Here is a 24,376-nt window from a genome sequence, read left to right as displayed (position 1 = left end):
GGAAGGGAAGGGAAGGGAAGGAAGGAAGGAAGGAAGGAAGGAAGGAAGGAAGGAAGGAAGGAAGGAAATGAGGCAGATAGTACATACTATGGAGTACTATTCAGCCATAACAAGGGATGAAATAATGTCATTTGTAACAACATGAGGGGAACTGGAGACCATCCTAAGTGAAGTATCTCAGGAAGTAAAAACCAAAAAAAAAAAACTACCCTGTTTCTCCGAAAATAAGACCTACTTACAGGAAAGATAAGACATCTCCTGAAAATAAGACCTAGCGCATCTTTGGGAGCACACCTTAAAATAAGACACTGTCTTATTTTCGAGGAAACAGGGTATGTTCTCACTAATAAGTGGGAGCTAACAGATAGGTACCCATGGCACAACGTGTTATAAAAGAAGAAACCAAGAAGAGGGGAGAGTAAGAGGATGAGTATGGGATAAAAACTTACCTGTGGGGTACAAGGAACACTATTCTAGTGATAGACATTCCAAAACCCAATCACTTGTGCCCTCTTAATTGATGTTTTGAAAGTTTTAAAAAACCCATTTAATGAGACTTTAAAATTTATAAGGCCTAAGTTAACCTTTGCCTTACATGGCCTTAGGTCATATCTTACTACCACACAGGCATACAGAATATTTCGAATGAAAAGTAAAAGCATTTTCTCTATATAAAAGGAAAGTTTGTGAGCAAAATTAAGAACAAAAAAAAAATCCCAAATTCCACCTACAAGCCTGCTCCAAGTTAAGCTCACAAAATAAAAAGCTAACCCATTAAGAAGTTTCTTTAGCCAAACCACGATATTAAAATTATTAAATATCCCATGTTTATACAATATTTAGCAGAGTAATACCCTAAGTATCTTTTATTATTTATTTTACAGTAATATCTTGTCAACCTCTTATTATTGAGAAAGCTACTAATGGTCAGGGGTAACACTTTTTCGAAACATAATGACCTATTTCCTTTCTTTATTTTGGTCACATTGAACCATTTTCTTCCTCTGTCTTAAAAATTTAATAGGAAGTTTTAATTAATTTAATATTTTAATACAAACCTAACACCTCTTCTTTCCTCCTCAAGAGGAATATTAAAATACTAACCTGTTTAAATTCATGGAAAGAAAATGCCAGAATCAGGAATGAGGTTATTTTGCTCTTGATGATTAAGGAATTACCATTTACTGAGTATCTTCTATGTGTGTTAGGCATGCTTCTGGGGACTTAACCATATGTGACTTCACTTAATAACATATCACTACCAGAAAGTATTGTCTCCACTTCACACATAAACAAGCATTCAATATTTCCAATACTGAAAACCTCTCAATATGAACAATAATGGACCCTTAAGAGGCCACCAACTTTGACCATTTGCCTCTAATAAGTGCTAGATCCAGATAAAATCCAAAAACAATCTAGAGATCCATCAGGCTCCTCATTTTACAGATGAAACAAAGGGAGGTATGGAGATGCCAAGAGACAGGCCCAGGGTCATAAAGTTTGTTAAGAAAACTCCAAGATGGCTTGGCGCCTGAGCTGGCAGGTTCGAATCCAGCCCGGGCCCGCCAAACAACAACTGCAACCAAAAAATAGCAATGCGTTGTGGTGGGCACCTGTCGTCCCAGCTACTTGGGAGGGAGAGGCAAGAGAATCGCTTGAGCCCAGGAGTTGGAGGTTGCTGTGAGCTGTGATGCCACATCACTCTACCCAGGGTGCTCAAAAAAAAAGAAAGCTCCAAGAAATGGAAAAACCAGATTTCCTACCATTCTGCTATGCTTGCTTCACTAGACCATTCAGCCTCCCTCTGGATACAGGCAGAACACCCACCTCAGTCAGGGAGACAGGGGAAAGCAGCACAGGGAACACAAAGGTAGAGTAAGGAAAGAACTGGGGTGCTGCCTGACTCCCACTGCCAGCTCTGGGAGACAAACTACAAATCTTCTCATGGCCTACCAAGGTTTAAAGAGGTCAGAGTTTAGAGATGTATGAATTGAAGCTTTCCTTTTCTACTTCTTAAACCACTCTTTTTTTTCCTCATCTATAAGATATTATACTATTATATGTGTACTTCTTAGGGATGAAATAAAGATTACATTAGCTATTATTTGTAAAATTTGCATTACAAAGTGAGTGGTCAATAAATAGTAACTATTAATAAAATAGTCTCCCTTTCTCAGTAAGCCTTAACATTCCCCTCCCTCATTCCCTAATGCCTGTATTTATTTATTTTTTTAGAGACAGAATTTCACTTTATTGCCCTAGGTAGAGTGCTGTAGCATCACAGCTCACAGCAACCTCCAACGCCTGGCCTTAGGCGATTCGCTTGCCTCAGCCTCCTGAGTAGCTGGGACCACAGGCGCCCGCCATAAGACCTGGCTATTTTTTGTTGCAGTTCGGCCTGGGCTGGGTTTGAACCCTCCACCCTCAGTATATGGCCAGTATCCTACCCACTGAGCCACAGGCACCGCCCCCCCAATGCCTTTAGATGGGTGGTTCTTACAACACAGATTCCTAGCACTACTCAGTTTCTGGGGCAGAATCTAAGAATTTGCATATCTAACAAGTTTTCAGATAAAGCTGAGAACATTTGCTTTGATAGTTTTCTCCTCTGGTTTAGAATCTCCCCACTTTGAGAAGCACAGATTCCTTTTTACTTGCCCTTATACAATATTCTTCTTTCTACTTACTACTTCTTTGACTAAGTGAAATTTAAAGCTCTTTGCTCAAATAGAAGAGGTGAAGCACAACAAAGTGAGACTGTATAAAAGTATAAAAATATTTTTAAAACTTTAACCCCTGTTTAATGTTGTTATAACCTGTACGCCCCAAATGTCAAAAAGGAGTTTTATGTTCTGTAGAATTTTACTTTTATATAGGAAATGGCCTAGAATATCAGAACAGAAGGTGCCATTCTGAAATGCTTCTCTTTTTCATTATAGGAAAACCTCATTAACTTGCACCAATCATAGAAAAAATTAGTGTGAACTGGTAAACAATTAAATATTGCTTAATACATGTCATTTTATTACTTTTAGGTCAGTTATTTGCAACTAAGCTAGGTCAGGAGAAGGCTCAGCTAGCTGCTCAAATAAGTGGGTGACTCTAATCATCACTTCCTACTTTAAAAATCTCTCATGGCTTCGTAAGGTCTCACTAAAGAAGTTTATCTTCTTGCCTTGAACATTAAAGGAACCAAATGCCTATCATCTAAAATGGTCCTACATTTCCCATGAACTCCAATCAGACAGAGGATTACATATTACACCACCACGGAAGACTGTCTCTGTTCTACTCCATGTGTTCCAATCCATCCATCCATTGAAGGCCTTACTCAGATGCCACCTGTTTCATGCAACATTTCCAGATGCCCAAGTTTCATATTATTCTTGAAATAACTGTATTACATTGAGAAATATGAAAATTTTTAAAAGTAATGCAAATATTAAGATCTCTACACAGAAACCTACACACAAGTGTTTATAGCAATGTTTTTCAGTAACTGCCAAAACTTGAAAGCCACCAAGATGTCCTTCAGCAGGTAAACAGAAAAATAAACTATAGCACACCCTGACAATGGAGTATTATTCAGTGTTAACAAGAAATGAGCTATCAAGCCATTAAAAGACATAGAGGAAACTAAAATGCATATTACTAAGTAAAAGAAGCCCATCTGAAAAGCTATGTGTAGGTAGTATGATTCCAACTGTATGACATTCTGGAAAAGGCAAAACTATAAAGATCAGTAGTTGCCAACAGCTAGGGAAGAGTGGAGAAGGAGAGGGAGAAGTAGGTAGACCATTGAGGATTTTTAGGGCAATGCAACTATTCTGTGTGATAACGTAATAGTGAGTACAAGTCATTTTATACCTTTGTCAGAGCCCATACAATGTACAATACCAAGAAGGAACCCTAATTAAAACTGTAAAGTTGAGTGATTATGACGTGTTAATGTGGGCTCGTCACTCCATTACAACAAATATACCACTCTGGTATAGGCTTAATGGTGATAGTCAGGATGGAGCAGGGTGGGGTAGTTTCTGCAAACCTAAAACTATTCTAAAAAAATAGTCTATCAAAATATATACACACTTTTATATTAAAAATCTTTTACATAAAAGTGATACACACTTTTCTGACAAGAATCCAAAGATACCACAACCATAACTAAATCCTCCATAAACTAATTATACTTAATAAGAAAAGATATGAAGATAGGTACTCAGTAAGATTTTGTGATTCAAGTCAGTTTAAAAAGAAAAAAAACAACATGCTTAGCAGTAGATAAACATAGGCATGTTTCCTCCTGAAAGACAAATTACATTTTTTTTCCATGTAATAGTCTTTATAAGAATTTTAAGAAATTTTTTCAAGCTCCTTTCTAATCATCATAAAAATTGACTACAAATGCCTCCTGGGGTTCACATGATGTTGTTTGGGGGGTTGGGGGGAGGAAGGGAGCTTGGGGATACTTAGAAACCTACTTTTCTTTTAATACCTTCCAGAAAAAATTAACAAAAAATCCAGTTGTTATTTTCTTTTTTTGAGTCTTCAATGCTTCTCACAACTGATAGAATGAGACCACAGATGATTTTGCAAAACTCCAGAAAGCAGAGATTATAGGACAAAGTCAGATTGGTTACTGCACACAGCCAGTTCCATGTCATGTTTAAGTGAACAAGCGTGGCAACATTATGGGGTTTTTAGAGTATGCCTCTCAAATCACAAGGTTAAAACAAAAAAATGAAAATCAAACTGGACTGAATGGCTTACATGAGTTTCGTTAGTGCCTAGTTTGAACAAAATCTTTCATTTGGAAATCATTCCAAAATATAGGAGGTACTGACACTAACAGAAGCCATCCAAGGAAATGTGCTTTCTTAGCTTTATTCCCACGATTTAATGACTTTTAAATGTCCTTTTGTCAAAATAGATGTATCACTCCCTTACCATCAGAACCCTTTAAATTTTGTTAACTCTTTGGACATTGGAGAAACTAAGAGAGAAAGCTAACAGTAACAGTAACATTTTGAGTATTATCAAGTCTTTAACATGTATGATCTCCCAAGGACACCTCCCCTATTATGCTGGCAGATAAACTTCATAACATGGTACAGGGAAACAAAGGGTCTAGGGACCCTGGAGAGCTTTGAAAAGAGAAGCAGAAAACTGAGCTACCACGTGGCGCCTGTGGCTCAAAGGAGTAGGGCACCAGCTCCATATGCCGAAGGTGGTGGGTTCAAGCCCAGCCCCAGCTAAAAACTGCAAAAAAAAAAGAAAACAGAGCTACCATTTGGAGAGTGGATTTTTTGTGCTTTAGCTTCCAATCAATTAAGTGGGCCAATCACTTACCTCACATGAATTATTTGAGGAATAAACTAGATAATATGCCAGAGTACCTGAAATAGTGACATACCATGGTCGACAACTCCCTTGTACTTTTAGTCATTGGTTTCGGTACAGAACCTAACACTTCTCTGAAAAGTTGACAGACATCTAGGAAGTGTTTCAAGACTTGCCACTCCATTATCCTACATACAAATACCAATCAGGTCAGTTCGTATTAATACTTCTGACAATCTCCACAACTAAGCAGGTTCTTCCTGCTCTTCAACTTCTTCCACATTTAAAGTCCGGGCATCAATCATTATTTTAGTGTTTCCTGGTAAATGACATGCAAATAAAATGAGAAGCAAAAGCAGATGGAACTTTAAAAGGACAAGCACAAGTTCAAGCAGAGGTACAAGGACAGAAATCACTGGTAAACTATGATTTCAAGAAACCTGCTTTGTGTGCTACACACAGGAGGCCACAGCATCAACACCAAAGAGCAGCAGACTTTAAATACATTGCCCTTGAGGCCTAGCTAGAAGAAAATCCAAACTATCAGTGTGTAAGGGTTTTTGAAACAAGAGCAAATTTAGAGTCATGTATAATATGTAAGAAATAATGTCAGGAGAAAATGTTAACAACAGTCATAATTAGAATCATAGGAACTAGGATGTAAGAACAGGAAAAGTCTATAAATCCAGTCCTAACTATGCTTAGCAATAGCACCTTATTTCCAAATGTCTAAAATGTGTCCTCACCCACCTCAAAGTCAAATATCTCAAATTGTGTCAACCAAAGACTCATCCATCCTGATCTTTACCTGGCAATCTATCTTTGGCAGTTGTCCAGACCTTGCCTCTACAGGCAAATGAATGCTGTTGTATAATCTCACCTCACACAGTCACCAGTCACCAAGCCTACCTTTAAAATGCTCCTTTTAATACTCTGTTCCTAATGCTCACGAAGTTAATGCAGAGTGAAGGGGAATCCTCTGTCTAGTTCTAGTAATAATTAATAGCCTAGTCCCCCTATCTGCCAAATCTGTACTCTTCACTAACATTTTTCGAAACACAGAATTTCTTTTTTTTTTTTTTTATTGTTGGGGATTCATTGAGGGTACAATAAGCCAGGTTACGAAACACACAATTTCACTGAGCACTTATCACCTCCCAGGTTGTGGGCCTGGGCACAGAAGATACAGCACACAACAAGTGATAAGAAATTCTTACAACCCGGGCAGCGCCTGTGGCTCAGTGAGTAGGGCGCCAGCCCCATATGCCGAGGGTGGCGGGTTCAAGCCCAGCCTCGGCCAAACTGCAACAACAACAACAAAAAAAATAGGCGGGCGTTGTGGCGGGCGCCTGTAGTCCCAGCTGCTTGGGAGGCTGAGGCAAGAGAATCGCGTAAGCCCAAGAGTTAGAGGTTGCTGTGAGCTGTGTGACGCCACGGCACTCTACCCGAGGGCGGTACAGTGAGACTCTGTCTCTACCAAAAAAAAAAGAAATTCTTACATCCCAATGATGCAAAGAAACAGAGAAAGACAGAAACAAGTATTAAGAGACAAGTGTTATAGTGCGGCGCCTACGGCTCAAAGGAGTAGAGTGCCAGCCCCATATGCCGGAGGTAGTGGGTTCAAACCCAGCCCCGGCCCAAAAAAAAAAAAAGAGACAAGTGTTAAGAAGGCAGTAAACTGGTTGAATGAGATGAAGGAGGTATGCATGGAAATCCCCTCAGAGTAACCTTTAAACTTAATAAAGGTGCACCACTTTGAGGTATAAGAATAACAACTGCAAAGATTCTAAGATGGGAAGGAACTTGGCACATGTGACTAAGATTCTGTTACCATACATGCAACAGTCAACAGAACCCCAGATTTTTGGTAACTCTTTGGATACTCAGGAAAACTAGAAGGAAAAGGCTAACATTACCCACCTTCCCCACCTATGTCCACCTTAAAAACCTCCAAGACTAGTGATGTAAACACCTGTTTAACCTTTAAAGGCAAAAATTGCTTTACTGTCTACTGAAATTACATGACTGACCACAGCTTCTCCCTGGGAACTAGAAAAAGCTAAAGGTCTCCAGCACATTGGTAACCTATAGACTTAGAGTATTCTCAGAATAACAGTGTAATGGCATAGGAAAACAAGGATTCATTATCAAGTTCTATGAAGCTTGTAATCAAATCTAGAATTAAAAAAAATAATAATAAAAATCATGACTTTGAATGGGGAAACAATTCTTTAAAAACGATGTGTTTACATAATCTTGGTGGTGCTTTTAAATGAATTGAAACAGAGTGGTGGTGGTGCTTTTAAATGAATTAAGAAACAGAGAAAAATGGCTAAAGCTAGAGACAAGTACCAATCCCATTTAAAAAGAAAGGAAATATGGTATATTGAGAGAAGGGAGAGAGGCAGCAGAAAGGGGAAGAGTTAAGGAGGGAGAGGAGAAGGAAGAGGAAGAGAGTCAAACAGTGAGGTTATAACTATTAGGTTCCCCTAGAAGAAAGATTGGAAGGGCTACTTAAGTCCCCTATCTCTGATATTTCAGAGAAATCTTCCACTGAATCTTCCAGTTGTTTGATTATGATTAGTGAATAGTTCTGGAAACTAAAACTATGAAGCCTAGGTTTGTGATTTTGTAATACATGGGTCATTACAAAAATTTTGAGATCCACAAAAATCAAAAACTGTAAAATCCATGTAGACAGAAACAAATGAAGGCCTCCCAGCATCACTAATAAGCTAACCAAGTTGAAATTTGCACAGGTAAATCACAAAGGATGCTGCCAACTCTGTTTCTTGGAAGTGAAATAATGAACCATAAGATACACAGTCTATCTCAAAATCTTAGTATATATCATTGATTTTGGTTAATTCTGTTCAAGAGTCTAGAAAAACTTACTAAAGGAGTCTTTTTGTATATTAGACAAAGTACTGTGATCTCAGGAGTCAGCCTGGGTTCACCAAAAATATCTTGTCAGAAAAATCACATTCACTTTTTGTTTTGCTTTTATTAAATAACCAGTATACCAGGAGCTTTCAATAAATGCTGCATATCTACAAATGCCCCAGTCTTTGTGGAAGAAAGGAGACACAAGCGGGCAAATCTAATTTGGTGAAATGCCATGATAAATGATGCTAATTAATGGGGTTATGGTCCATCTAGTAGCAGCACAAAAAGGTGAGAGAGGACCGGGGAGAAGAGAGAAGGAAAAAAAGCAACTAAAGGTGGACAAGACAGTGGGAAAGAGAAGACAGAAGGGGCCAAATAAAGGAGATAAGAATTCTAAAGCAAATTAATAATGCCAACGAGAGAGAGAGCACGCACGCGAGAGAGAAAAAAAACATGTGGCGTTCCTATGTCACACAATACAGTAGGCCCTACCCACATATAAAGACTCAGATTTAAATTAGAATAAAACTCAAAATTTGGTTCCTCAGTCACACTAGTCATGTATCAGTTGCATACTTGGCTGGTGGCTACTGAATTAAACAGTGCATACAGAGAACATTTCCATCACTGCAGAAAGTTCTATGGGATAGCACTAAGTGGGGGGAAAAAAGCCATTTTTCTGGTTTTCATGACTGCCCTAGTCTCCTGAGTATGAGTATCATATAAATTTTATCTTTTTTCTTTCACTGAAAGTTGGGGAAGATCATATAATTATATCACAAAAGGACACAGAATTCCTATTTTGCTGATTTTGTTATCTGATTTCCAGCTTCTGATTATGTGAAAGCACCTAAAATGGTATTGCTACAGGTGGACAGCCGTAGCTACATAAAAAACATGCTGAAAATTTGAATGCCAAAGAAGAGGCACTATATGGTTTGAATTTTATAGAACATGACTACTCATTTTGGTTACGTGGACAAGGTATGAAGGAAGGTGGCTACACAGGAAAGCTATTAATTTAGATGTAAAATTTTTCCATTTACCTCTAAACAAAGAGTCTAATATGGACCTCAGGTAAGGAGTTAAAACCTTTGAAATAGATGCTTCATTAGCAAGGAATAAATCCCCAAACCCAACAAAGGGGGCTAGAATATGACTTCTAGGAGCACTAAAACAAGGGAAAGAAACATGGAAATAATTCTAGTTAAGAATGGGATCTTGGGTTTTATTTATTGTTATTTATAATTTCTCGTGCTTTATATTATGACATATGTATTGATTTACAATATATAAATATGTATTGATTTATATGTATATTAACTGATTATAACTTTCTAAAAAGCAGATATTTCTATATCCTCTGAAGCAAATAGCATAGTGCTGGCTGCAGAGTAAGCAAATTAATATAAGGTATGCTAGAAAAATATCACTCTTGCTATCCTAGGCCATTTTTGTCACAAAATCATTTTTCTTGACTATCTTTTTGGGTATTATCTCATAAAAGCATGTTGGACTTGAAGACAAGCATCCTAGACTGTAATCCTGGCTGTGACTCAGAATGTTTATACAGCTGCCCAAGACTATCAGATTCACAACATGGGGTCATTGGGGAAATATTTGATGAAATGGTTTGGAAAGGATGATAGCTAAAGAAACCAGTTTACAGAAATTCTTTAGATCAAGACTTCAGTATGTTCATTGTAAGTTTCTCAGAATTTGTCCATACTGCTTTCACCCTATTCCCAACTGAGTCTACAGGCTGAGTCTCAGACCCAAATAACTAAGATGCCCCAAGATATCACTGGAAGGAGGGAAACCAGACACACTTGTTAAAAAAAAAAAAATTAAAATTTGAGTTACCTCGAGTAAGTTAACTCATACTTTTGGTCATTTAATGGCCAAGATTGGGTAAAAACATATAGGTGTTCATGTAACAGCCATGAATGGATCAAAATGAAAGTTCCTAAGTGTACAGTGTCTAAAAATCTGATGCTATCACAGATCCTGTTTCAATCTGAAAGAGTTTCCTAGCTACCTTATAAATATTTCAGGTCCTTATTGTCTTACTTTAGATAATTCTTCATTCTATTCCTACATCAAAATTAATCTCTATACCCAGTAACATGGGAGGCTGAAGCAGGAAAATGGCTTGAACCCAGAAGTTTGAGGCCTCAGTGAGCAATGATTGCAACATTGCACCGTAGCCTGGGTGACAGAGGGAGATGTCATCTCTTTACAAAAAAAAACCATAATAAAAATCAATCTCTATAGGACCTTTATATCAAACATAATACTTATACTCATTCATGTATATATAAGAAACAAGAAAAATTAAGAGTATGTCCAAGAAGCTTAAGTACCAAGTATACTAGGTATACCCCCAACTTCAGAAATTAGATGTTTTACAAAGAATTAAGAATTCAACATTTGTTTTCAAAGAATTTTAAATACTAAATGTCACTATTGCATTTTACAGAATAAATTAAGTTTTTTAAAAAGAAAATAAAAAGTGAATCTAAGAGAAATAATGTATTATATCTCTTAAATGAGACAGCATCACACAATAAAAACAATATGAACTCTGGAGATACATAGGATTCAGTTAAAATTTCAACTAAATCACTAACCAACTTCATGAGTAGGGATATAGTAAGCCTGCAGAAGTTTTAGTGCAAATTAGAAAAACGTGTCTCTGCTGGGCAATCATAACCTTTACCTGATACCTCGGCCAGTCACCTCCATGCATTAACTCTGAATATGTATTACTTTGGAAAAACCTCTTTTAGCTTCAGTCACCTCATATCTAAAATGGATACACAAGCATGGAAAACCAATTATCCAATGTAGTCAATACTAATATGAAGCCAGTAGCCAAACTAATACATACCCACAAAAGGTAAAAACTCAATAAATAAAGAAAAAAAATAAAATAAAATGGATGTAATACCATCTTGCACTCCATTGGGTTGTGAAGATTAAACAGTGTAAAAGAAAGAAAGCACCTTGCTTGGAAACTGGAGAATAAGGACCAACTACTTAGGAGATGTTTGTTAACTGACACCCCTATCCTTCCCCTCAGCCAGTCTTCTGTGTGATCAATATACAAGGAACTTATTATCAATAATGAATTATATCAGCCATTGAAAGCAGCTAATGTGTTCTAGGATTCAGCATTGCCTAGGAGTTGGAGGGTGACATACCACTTACATGTTAAGATCATTGTCTCTGTCTCACTGCATCGCACAATACTAACCATTTAACCTTTATCACCTCTGTTCCACCTTTTCATAAATTGACTACTTGTTGGGACCATATATTATAGTACATGGGACAATAGTTTTAAATTTCACTCCATGAATATGAAAAATCTTTTAAATACACTCAATGACTGTAGTGGGCAAATAGAATCTCACCCACTCAAACTCCAAACCCTAACTACTCCATGATGTTCAATCACTTCTACTCTGGGAACAAATGTCAATTCTTTTTTCCTAAATTAAAAACTCGTTTTAAAGAAAAGTAGTATTAAACTACTCCATAAATCTAACAAACCACACTTAAATCTCAGTTTCAATAAGTATTTCTTTCTACGGCTATTAGATTCCACAAGGGAATTTTTAAGGTTGTCAGCCAAATAGTATATTTATTTTGACTATGATATGCTTTCTGTGGCTTGATGTTCTCTCGTTTCTTTCTGATGCTTAGAGAAAGGGGAAGTCAGTTCAGAAACATGTTATAGATTTATTCAGGAGACAAAAGCACTCAAGAAAACCACCATTTCATCACTAAAATAGCTTAGGCTTTAAAACAATAATATCGAATGGTAGAGAGTGAGAGAAAGTCTCCTGATCTCAAGGATGGAGATACCAGCAGGGCTGTGGGGGATTTCCAGAACCAGGTGTTAAAGAAAAACCCATAGTTTGTTAAGAGGACAAAGAGGAGCCAAGCCTGGCGAACACAGGAAATAGTATGTGAGGTATAAAGGAGATACCAAAGAGGAAGGAAAGGGACAACAAATTGCTTGGGACATGGAGAATGCATGTTGCATGGGAGAGAACAGCAGTAACTTGTGTAAAGGAGATGGAAACAGTAAAGAGAAAAACCCCTAAAGGGCCTCCTAAGGCATACTAAGGTATTTGGAAATCCTCCAGAAGCATAACAGAGAGGCTTGTAATTTTCTATCATTAAAGAGGTAAGAATAATCTTATCTACTTCCCATGGCTTCAACTACCACCTTTTGACCATAACTACCCCAAACATACCTCTAGCCCAATACTCTCCAGTATACCAGACCCATAATGCCAACTATATACTCAACAGTTTATTTACCATGTTTTCCTGGAAGTCTAATAGTTCCCTCAAATTTAAGATGTCTTACGTCAAGCCTGCTGTATTTGGAAAATCAAGTGAGAATCATTATCCTCCATTTTTCCCTCTCATATCTCCATACATACAAGTTGGGGAATTTGCCTTAAAATGTCTCAAATCCTGCCCATCTCTCACTCCTTCACCTATACACCACTCTTTATTGCAAGCCTCTCACCACATCTTGACTAGATGCTGAAAGTGTCTTACATTCTCTCTGTGACATTATGCCACCCACGCCAATACCGTCAGTAGGAGTGACTTCTCCACTTCCTTATGCCAAAGCCTCTATGGGCTCCTGCTGCTTACCTCATAAAATGGAAAAGTCAGGCTTGACAGCCTTCTTAGGAGGTTTTCTTCAGCTGCTTTATATCCTAAAACCTGGTTCAGCCTTATACTAAAGCTACTTCATATTACAAGGGCAAAATGGCAAGATATAAATGAGTAAAAATGTACAAGTGAGGTATCTCTGCAGTATCACCATCCTCTACTAAAATATATATCCCTTAGTGTGTATCCCTTGTGAACTCTTTAAGAGTTAGTATTCTGCCCGGAAGATTTTAAGTGTTCAAAAAAATTGTCTCACCAGTGACTGACATTTATTTATTCATTTACTTATTTATTTATTGAGATAGAGTCTCACTATGTCACGCCTGGTAGAGTGCCATAGTGTCACAGCTCACAGCAACTTCAAACTCTTGGGCTTAAGCGATTCTCTTGCCTCAGCTCCCAAGTAGGTGGGTCCACAGGCACCCACCACAATTCCCGGCTATTTTGTTATTGTTGTCGCTGTTGCTTAGCAGCCGCCAGCCAGGTTCAAACCCACCAGCCCTGGTACATGTGGCCAGCACCCTAACCACTGAGCAATAGGCACCAAGCCACCAGTGAATGACTTTTAAAAGCCAAGTAAAAGAAGTTCCTGATCAATTTACGTGACATTTTGTTAAAAACAAAAACTGTTTTACATGTGATATAAAAGCAATACTGGCCTACAAACGATTTTTGAAAATAAGTTTCTTGTTAAGAACTATACTGGACCCTAAAAAGATTCTTCCACAGAGATTCTCATTATACACCCCATCACAAACATCAATTCCACCATCACAAACTTATGTCACAGATGACTCGCAAACTGCTCATCAGCATAAGAAACTTCTTTTAGAGCACTGTTTAGGGTCTTATCCAGATAACTTCAATTTAGCCAAACAAAAACCAACTGGCTCAAAGGTGAGCTAGCCTTGGAGAGTATACATTGGAATGACAAATTAAACTTGTATTTAAATGCATGCATATGCATTGACCTACAATTCTCAGAATTCTTAGGACAATATAGCATAGTCACTCTTTGACACAGGATTATGAGTCTGCTATCTCTTTATCAGGATACAACAAATATAAAGAAAGCATCCAAAGCCTCACAACTGCTGACTAATATACCTTGTGACAGAGAAACATGATAAAAAGACATACAGTACTATTCAATTATGTCAAGCAGTTCAATTGATTTAACATACAAATACCACAGATTTCATTTTACAGAATGTTCTAATCATTTCCCAATAAATGAGCTCCTCATCTTGTTTGTTTACATTCCTATTTACTTGTTGCTTATTGCTTCTGAGTTTCAACAGAAGTATCCTGTTAAAAGTCAGTGTTTCCATTTGCTTGCAAAGCGTATAGGTTTGAATAACCTATCAAAGTTGTACATATTTTAACAAGATGTTATGATAATAACACTAATATTTGAAACTATAATAGCTAACCCTTATACAGTACTTATGTGATATGTGCAAGTCCTTGTGTGTATTTTATATATTTTGTATTATATATGGAGAAGCTGAGTCACAAGGTAGCTAAATAAATTGCTTCAGATTAGAGGGACAGTAAGCAACCAAGCTGGGATTCCAACCTAGAGTCCACCCCCTTAACCTCTACATCCTATTAGAGGAAAGCCCTCAGTTAAGAAACTTAGAGGAAGGCTTGGCAGATAAAGAGGAATATTTTAGTTGACAATATTCTAGTCAGCGTTTTCTCATAAATCTTGGGGTTGTATAAAAAAGAATTTGTCCAAATTCATTCATATATTGTCACTTATTTTGACTACTAATATTTTAACAGAAAGCATAGCATGTTTCTTCAAATGTATAATTTTGAAAGCTTTAATATTAGTCCACTATTCTTACCAGACAAACCAACTGTCAAATAGCACTGATTAATAACAATGTGAATCACAAATGTGAGTTGTATTTATAATTTAAAGTTTTTCTAATAGCCACACTTAAAAATGTAAAAACAAGGTAAAATTAATTTTAATATTTCATTCTTTCAACACATAATATATATAAGTTGTTAAAGAGATACTGTATGTTCTTGTTTTTATACTAAAGCTTCAAACTCCAGTGTGTACTTTACACTTACAGCAAATCTGAATTAGGATTAGTCATATTTCAAATGCTTAATAGCCACATTTGGCTACTAGCTACAATACTGAATTGCACAATTCTAAAGCATATATACAACTTTGTGGTTTAAGTGTTAATAAATGTAAAAAGATGGCTCTGTTTGCATACTTCCTTCCCAAATTTTGCCCCAGGATTAACTATACTCTTTAAAGTACAAAGAAAAAGTACACACCTGTGTAATACCTTCTAACCTCAACGATGATCAAACATCAATTGCTAATGTGCTAGCTGCAGTACGTAAATTGTAACGTGTCCAATCAGCATTGATCCAAAAACTCTTTCCTTAACTATAGACTCATCACCTAATTCCCTCTGTGGGAATAAACACAAAGTTTGAAGAAAGAACTACAAAGTAAAAATAGGTAGCTATGTCTTTAAAAATATGCTACGGGACAGCACCTGTGGCTCAGGGAGTAGGGTGCCAGCCCCATATACCAGAGGTAGTGGGTTCAAACCTGGCCACGGCCAAAAACTGCAAAAAAAAAAAAAAAAGAAAAAAAATTAATAAATAAAAATAAAAATAATGCTACAGGTAAGTAAAATTGTCTTCATTTCCATCAGGCAACATTTCTCTTCCTATGTACTCACCTACATAGAATATAGTTGAATACAGTCATCTTACCCTGACATGTTCTTCAGTAAAAAGTCTATTTCACACTTTTCAACGTCCAAAAAAACACTTTATTTTCAGTCTGGATTTTCACTCTCACCAATAAATGTGACTCTATCAACATTGGATCTGTTAGGGGTAGGGTGTAAAGGGTTGGGGACTCCCACATATGGCGAACCCTGTATTTTTCCACTTCTGTTTCATTTATTCAGCAATTAAGTTAACCCTACCATCCTATAATCTTGAAAATGTAAAAAATTAATTTGAAGAAAAGAATTAATTCTTCAGAATTAATCTGAAGAAAAGGTCCCCCCTACTTAAGAATAGGGATAACATCTAGTATAAACAGAATCTAACCTATGTTGAATTATACTATTTACTCAATGAAAGAGCAATTAACTGTTAGTAACACCCCCACCCCACTCCAAAAAAGGCAGAGGGTGAGGGGAGGAAGAATGCCAAAACAAAAAGCCTGTGCTAAAACATTTCCAGGGAAAAAGACCAAACATCCTCTTTGGGAATTACTCTAGGCAACACAGTGAAGAATTATAGCACATAAACTGAGGTTACATAAACACTCTAATAAAATCCAGGCTTGATTTATGGAAGCAACCTGTCTTATGCTTGCTTCCACAGAGAGCTGTGGCTCAGCCTGGAGGACCTGCGCCTAGAAACCAGCACACTGGCTCCACTGCCTCTCCAGAAGCAGGGGGAGGGTGTTTGAAGGGGAGCTGCTGTGCTTTCCAGTTAATGGTTTGTGGATGGGCACGGAAGGAGAGAAGGGAGAGGCTGGTAAAAATACCATACATCAACCAACCCTTCTTTTAAACACAGAAATAATGAGATTTCATTTGTGCATTCGTAGTACCAGTTAGAGAGGGCTCTCCACTCCTGCTCTCATTCTTGAAATCACATAACCAACAAGAGAATACAAAGCAATGAAAGCAAGGGGGAGAGCATTTAGTACCAAATGCGAAGCATTCAAAAAATGGCAGAGTTTCACGGAGCTTCAAAATATGCAAATAGAGCACTGTTTTTCTTCATACCACACAGTAAATGGAGAAGCAGTCTTTAGGAAATCTGTACCATAATTACATCCACTGTTTCTAAAGAGAAGAGAAGAGAAGAGCAAAAGCTCACAGAGATAATAAAGCCTTACAATATGATTCTGGAATTTTTATTAAGTTAAAGCTAATTCCAATGTCCAAAAAGACATTTTATTTTTATCAGCAGCAAAGAGGTATAAGTCTGACTGTGAACCTGCCCCATTCACACATAATGGTACCAGAGGCTTTTAAGCCAGCCTTGGGAATAGACCAGTCAGGAAAAATTGTTTACATTTTATTTTTCTAATTGAATTTGATGAATCTACAGTTCAACAGACTGTCATGAAACATTTTAAGGTCTGAAAGATGTTTTTTTTAAACGAGTGTGCCTGTATGATTATAGCTCCACTTTCACATATAAAATAATTCCAAAATGTGTCAGATAATCAGACTAGCCTGTGAAAATGCTGAAAATCACACTGCTGCAACATCTCCAAGGAAAATACCGGCTGAACTCTGTAAGAAGCATGTAGGTTTCTAATCAGCTGGTTTATTAGGCTCACTTCACAGTAAATGTGCAACTGGAAAAGAACCACAAGACCTCAAATAAACAGCTTCATTTCTGAGTCAATGGCCTTTTACAAGTATTCATAAAGACTTCATGCAGAATACAGAGGTGTCACTGGTGTGTCTAGGCTAAAACTGATTCTCCCAAAGAAAGTTCCAGAACAAGACTGTGAAATAGAACTAAACAGTGCCATCTGGTGCGAGAAAAACAGGGGAAAATATTAGCTATAGAACTATAAGGCAGCACCTCATTTTAAACCTCTAATGGTATTAGAATTAGTGCTTTTTTCTTTTTCCAGAGAAAGGCTCTGCTGTTTAATATACTTTTTTTGACACATTAAAAATAGTGAGTTTTTTAAAAATAGAAACATTGTTTTCCTTTAACTGAAACCATTATGTAGCAGTTGAGCTACAATAAACTTAAAAATACATATTATTGTGGCTTCAGTTTTGATACGATCTATCTCATCTGTTTCAATAGGTTATCTTAAAAATCTTACCAGTTTTTATCCTTTGAATTCTTCTTCAGTTTCGCATACTATTTCAATATGCATCTCCTCTATTCTTTTCCTTCAAGAATTAATATTCTTGAACGTTACATTCTTGAATTTTACTTGTTCAAGTAAATTATTTCTACTCTTTATGATCCATACTGGATCTTTTTAAGCAGGGGAAGAGGCTTGGCTTCTTACAATGTTTAACATTTTATTGATGCCTATTCTCTGCACATTTCAGTGACTCCTAAACACTTGCCAATAACAAACACAGCAGAAGGAAACGGCAATTCCACCAATAATTTACAGGTGGGCCAATTATGAAGTCAATTTTAATAAGTTATTTGCAAAAGAAATTTGCAACTCTGCTAATACCATTAAAAACTTTGTAACCCAATCATTCAAAGAATCTAATAAAGTTTTCTGGCTTGGCGCCTGTGACTCAAGCGGCTAAGGCGCCAGCCATATACACCTGAGCTGGTGGGTTCAAATCCAGCCCAGGACGCCAAACAACAATGATGGCTGCAACCCAAAAATAGCCAGGCATTGTGGGGGGCACCTGTAGTCCCAGCTACTTGGGAGGCAGAGGCAAGATAATCGTTTGAGCCTAGGAGTTGGAGGTTGCTGTGAGCTGTGCTGTCACCCAGGGTGACAGCTTAAGGCTCTGTCTCAAAAAAAAAAAAAAAAAAAAATTCTAGGTTGCCAAAAATCATGATACCAGTTTACTAATAAGAAAACAAATAAAACCAAAAAACTAAGATAAAGAAACTAGGGTGTCTGGAAATGAAAATACTACCTCCACTACTATCACATTCAAAGACACTTTCCAGATTCCTTTGTGAAACAATAATCTATGCCCTCAAGCTATTTCGGATTAGAGAATTGCAGAATCTGAAGGACAGAGAAAACTGTGAGAAAATTTTGAACCTAAGAGGTAATACAGTAACCTCATTCAAAAAAAAAAAAAAAAAGACTTCAAATACATACAAACCCAAGCATGCTTACGTTTATTTTACCTTCCAGAATACAGTAAATGATGCAACAAATCTTTTGAGTATATAGAAGAGCCAAAATAAACTGTCCCTTGATGCTTCAGGTCTTATAAAGTACTGTCAACAAACCTACTGTAATCCATAAGAATTTCATGATTATAGGACTATCCTTACCATTATTACAGAGAAGGAGAGAAATTTATAAGCATGTGGTGAAATCAGGATCTTAATGAAAACACATGGCTAATTGGGTCTGTATTCCACTAGTTCAGGATAATTGGAGACATATTGAGAAATGAATGTATGAGTGAAGAACAAAAATAGAAAAATCAGAAATTTTTATAGACTTTTTAAAAGGAGTATTAAGCTTTTTTCTTCCTTTTTCCACAAACTCTTTGCATTTAAGAGGCACATAGAGTTTTCCTCTTCTGTAGCCTCCAGATGGTGCTACTAAACTGTTTTTTCTTTCGCCTGAAAACTTGCAGTTTTATCACTAGAGGAAGCTAATTTATATATTTCATTTCTTGTAAAGTTTGGGAGGATGGATGGGAATTACCTTATGTTCTCACATATTGATCACTCTATGCTTTATATATGGATTACTTTCTTTGAAAGGCAGATATGTTAATTTTAAAAATCCTATGTAAACAATGTTTATAATCAAATTATAGAGAAACCTACTGAATGAAATAATTGGGATAGAAAAAACTACAGAGATAAACTCATCTGTGTAACTCAACTTTCAGACACACACAATTAATAGGTAGGAAAGGAATTGATCCAGAGTATAGAAATGGCACCTCAGAGTGGCTGCCTCAGGACCTTCCACTCCATTAGAGAATATCCACTCTGTTAAATCCCACCAGCTTGCCCAAAAAAGCAAACTGTATAAACACAGCATGCCATACTTTTCTCCTAAGTCACTCTATAGAAAATAGCCAGAGAGGTCTTAGATGTTGCCAGAGTCAGAAAGCCTCTTAGTGGCAGGAGGAATTAGAACTCATATCAAGGCAGGTCCGCTAATAAGCTTCTAAAAACTTCTTGTAAAACATGAAACTCCTCCTTCTAACCCTTAAAATTTAAATAAATTCTTTTGTGAGCTCCTTGTGGTATTTGGAAGTTTGTCCATATGCGACAAGACTGGGTTTGGCACTTAGTATGCACTAAATGAAAATCAGTAAATCATTATACTGAATTAGATTAAATCAATATCTCAAGTAATCAATTCTCCATCATATCATCATTCTTATATGAAGTATGCAATAAATTAATTTGAATATTTTTAAACCATAGGGTAATAGGAACTGGAAAAAAAACTCTTTAAATAATTTTATTATTTAAAAAAACCATTAAAGAATCGTGATGGGTGGGAAACCATTACACCACCACATGGGCTGTGCGCTCCAGCTGCTGCCGCTACTGTTGCCCTTGCCTCCAGTGCACATTGAAGATCCAAAATCATGACTGACTCCAAGTACTTCACAACCAATAAAAAAGAGAAATCTTTGAATTAAAAGCTGAACTCAACAATGAAAAGAAAGAAAAGAGAAAGGAGGCTGTGAAGAAACTGGTTGCTGTTATGACTGTGGGGAAGGATGTTAGCGCTCTCTTTCCAGATGTGGTGAGCTGTGTGCAGACTGACAATCTGGAATTAAAGAAGCTCGTCTATCTCTACATGATGAACTATACCAAGAGTCAGCCAGACATGGCCATCATGGCTGTCAATAGCTTTGTGAAGGACTCTGAAGATCCTAATCCTTTGATTCGGGCCTTGGCAGTCAGAACCATGGGATGCATCCGGGTGGACAAAATTACAGAATATCTTTGTGAGCCCCTCCACAAGTGCTTAAAGGATGAAGATCCCTATGTTCCGAAAACAGCAGCAGTCTGTGTGGCAAAACTCCATGATATCAATGCCCAAATGGTAGAATATCAGGGATTTCTGGATTCTCTAGGGGATCTCATAGCAGATTCAAATCCAATGGTGGTGGCTAATGCTGTAGCAGCACTATCTGAAATCAGTGAGTCTCACCCAAACAGCAACTTACTCGGTCTGAACCCACAGAACATTAATAAGCTGCTGACAGCCTTGAATGAGTGCACTGAATGGGGCCAGATTTTCATCCTGGACTGTTTGTCTAATTACAACCCTAAAGATGACCGGGAGGCTCAGAGCATCTGTGAGTGGTTAACTCCCCAGCTATCCTATGCCAACTCAGCAGTGGTGCTTTGAGCAGTAAAAGTAGTCCTAATGAAATTTCTGGAGTTGTTACCCAAGGACTCTGACTACTATAATATGCTGCTAAAGAAGTTAGCCCCTGCACTTGTCACTTTGCTTTCTGGGGAGCCAGAAGTGCAGTATGTTGCCCTGAGGAACATCAACCTAATTGTCCAGAAAAGGCCTGAAATCTTGAAGCAGGAAATTAAAGTCTTCTTTGTGAAGTACAATGATCCCATCTACGTTAAACTACAGAAGTTGGATATCATGATTCGTTTGGCATCTCAAGCCAACATTGCTCAGGTTCTGGCAGAGCTGAAGGAATATGCTACAGAGGTGGATGTTGACTTTGCTTGCAAAGCTGTGAGGGCCATTGGACGAAGTGCCATAAAGGTGGAGCAATCTGCAGAGCACTGTGTAAGCACTTTGCTTGATCTAATCAAGACCAAAGTAAATTATGTGGTCCAAGAGGCGACTGTTGTCATCAGGGACATCTTCCACAAATACCCCAACAAGTATGAAAGTATCATTGCCACTTTATGTGAGAACTTAGACTCCCTGGATGAGCCAGATGCTCGAGCAGCTATGATTTGGATTGTGGGAGAGTATGCTGAAAGAATTGACAATACAGATGAGTTACTAGAGAGCTTCCTAGAAGGTTTTCATGATGAAAGCACTCAGTGCAGCTCACTCTGCTTACTGCCATAGTGAAGCTGTTGCTCAAAAAACCATCAGAAACACAGGAGCTGGTCCAGCAGGTCTTGAGTTTGGCAACACAGGATTCTGATAATCCTGACCTTTGAGACCGGGGCTATATTTATTGGTGCCTTCTTTCAACTGACCCTGTCACAGCCAAAGAAGTGGTCTTTGAGGAGACAGACCTTATTGAGCCACTGATCTCTGAGGAGACAGACCTTATTGAGCCCACTCTGCTGGATGAGCTAATCTGCCGCATTGGTTCTTTGGCCTCTGTGTACCATAAGCCCCCCAATGCTTTTGTGGAAGGAAGTCATGGAATCCATGGCAAACACTTGCCGATTCATCATGGAAGCACTGATGCAGGTGACAGCCCTGTTGGTACCACCACTACTACCAACCTGGAACAGCTTCTGGTTATCCCCCTTTCAAGGTGACCTCCTCGGGGATCTTTTAAACCTTGACCTCGGCCCCCCAGTCAATATGCCGCAAGTATCCTCCATGCAGATGGGAGCAGTGGATCTCTTTGGAGGAGGTCTAGATAGTCTGGTAGGACAATCCTTCATCCCTTCATCAGTGCCTGCAACATTTGCTCCTTCACCTACTCCTGCTGTGGTCAGCAGTGGTCTGAATGACCTGTTTGAACTGTCCACAGGAATTGGCATGGCACCTGGTGGATATGTAGCTCCTAAGGCTGTCTGGCTACCTGTAGTAAAGGCTAAAGCCTTAGAGATTTCAGGAACATTTACTCACCACCGAGGACACATCTATACGGAAATGAACTTCACCAACAAAGCTCTGCAGCATATGACAGACTTTGCGATCCAGCTAACAAGAACAGCTTTGGTGTCATCCCTAGCACTCCTCTCACCATCTATACACCACTGATGCCAAACCAGAGCATTGGTATCTCCCTGCCTCTCAACACTTTGGGCTCAGTCATGAAGATGGAACCTCTAAATAATCTGTAGATGGCTGTGAAAAACAATATTGATGTCTTCTACTTCAGCTGCCTCATTCCACTCAATGTGTTTTTTGTAGAAGATGGCAAAATGGAACGCCAGGTCTTCCTTGCCACGTGGAAGGATATTCCCAATGAAAATGAACTTCAGTTTCAGATTAAGGAATGTCATTTAAATGTTGACACTGTTTCCAGCAAGTTGCAAAACAACAATGTTTATACTATTGCCAAGAGGAATGTGGAAGGGCAGGACTCGCTACACCAATCCCTGAAGCTCACTAATGGCATTTGGATTTTGGCTGAACTACGTATCCAGCCAGGAAACCCCAATTATACGCTGTCACTGAAGTGGAGAGCTCCTGAAGTCTCTCAATATATCTATCAGGTCTACGACAGCATTTTGAAAAACTAAGGACTGGTCCAGTACCCTCCAGTCACCCTGTGATCGGTGCAAGCCAAGAACTCTTAACTGGAAGAAATTGTATTGCTGTGTAGAATCTGAACTGAAATACACTGAGGCCACCCACCAAGGTAGTGACTAGTCTAACCCATGCTAGCATTAGTGGACAACCTGTTAGTTTTAGCTTCCTCTGAACACTTTAACCACTGCTTCAATCACCTCCCACCTCTTGCTACCCACTGCTGCTATCTGTACTTACTTGTGGGCTTCTCCATGCTATGCCAGTGATTGGCTTTTTCTACATCCTCTTTTGAGTGTAGTTTGATATTTTGTAATCGAGAGCTCGTTTCAAAAGCAGAAAAAGACAAATATTAAAGCAAGGAAAAGTGTCATTAAAACATTAAAAAAACCATTAAAATAGAGGTATGATTAGATCTTAACCTAAAAATTTGTAGTGAATTTTTAAAAATTCATTTCAGCATTTATATGGATTCCTTCCTAAGTAAGCCCTGTTAAATATGTCCAACAACAGGTAAAATCGGTGGAATGCCTACCAGGTACCAGATACTGTGCTGGGAGTTTTTCATCTATGTTAGCACCAATTTTTATAATAATCTTATGAAGCAGGCGGAAATTATAATTCCACTTTCCAAATAAGGAACCTAGTGCTTGGACAAGTGATCTCACGTTCCCAAATACACACTGTTATACAAAGAAGGAGCTTAAATGGGGTCTATTTGACTGTAAAGGCTATGGTTTTAGCTCTGGTTATGGTTTTAGGTCTATATCATGGGATTCCTAAGCCAAAGTCATTGTAGACAAATGGTGACAATTTTTTATATAAGAATGTACTCATGGCCAGGCGCAGTGGCTCACGCCTGTAATCCTAGCACTCTGGGAGGCTGAAGCGGGTGAATTGCTTGAGCTCACAAGTTCAAGACCAACCTGAAAAAAAAAAACCGAGACCCTGTCTCTACTAAAAATAGAAAAACTAAGGAAAGAGAATTGCTTGAGCCCAAGTTGGAGGTTGCTATGAGCTATGATGCTATGGCACTCTACCCAGGGTGAAAGCTTGAGACTATCTCAAAAAAAAAAAAGGAAACATGTACTCATGCATGTACTGATGAATGTTCTTCAGCATTTAATAAATATAATAAATATAATCAATTAATTTAAAAATCCTGAGTAATTTCCACACTTAGGTAAAGTGTCTGGTGGGAGAGGGTATAAGGCATACATCAGGATCAAGTTTTCTCTGCCTATGTCTATCTCAAGAAACCCATACTTGGAATTCCTTGGGCAGCAAATCTTGTGAATGTGTTTCTCTCTCTTG

General features: G+C 37.9%; 1 protein-coding gene and 1 pseudogene across 5 annotated transcripts in view; one reads left to right on the top strand and one right to left on the bottom strand.

The window, feature by feature from the left end:
• The window catches only part of AUTS2 (activator of transcription and developmental regulator AUTS2), a 1,299,114-nt gene that overhangs the window by 766,336 nt on the left and 508,402 nt on the right, over positions 1-24,376 (bottom strand). The window lies entirely within an intron of this gene.
• On the top strand, positions 20,229-23,285 carry LOC128562755 (AP-2 complex subunit beta-like; annotated as a pseudogene). The gene has a single exon (XR_008373488.1). The product of XR_008373488.1 is annotated as an AP-2 complex subunit beta-like (transcript).

The sequence above is a fragment of the Nycticebus coucang genome, chromosome 12, assembly GCF_027406575.1.
Source record: "Nycticebus coucang isolate mNycCou1 chromosome 12, mNycCou1.pri, whole genome shotgun sequence".
Lineage (NCBI taxonomy): Eukaryota > Metazoa > Chordata > Mammalia > Primates > Lorisidae > Nycticebus > Nycticebus coucang.
This window is presented reverse-complemented; position numbering and strand designations above follow the sequence as displayed.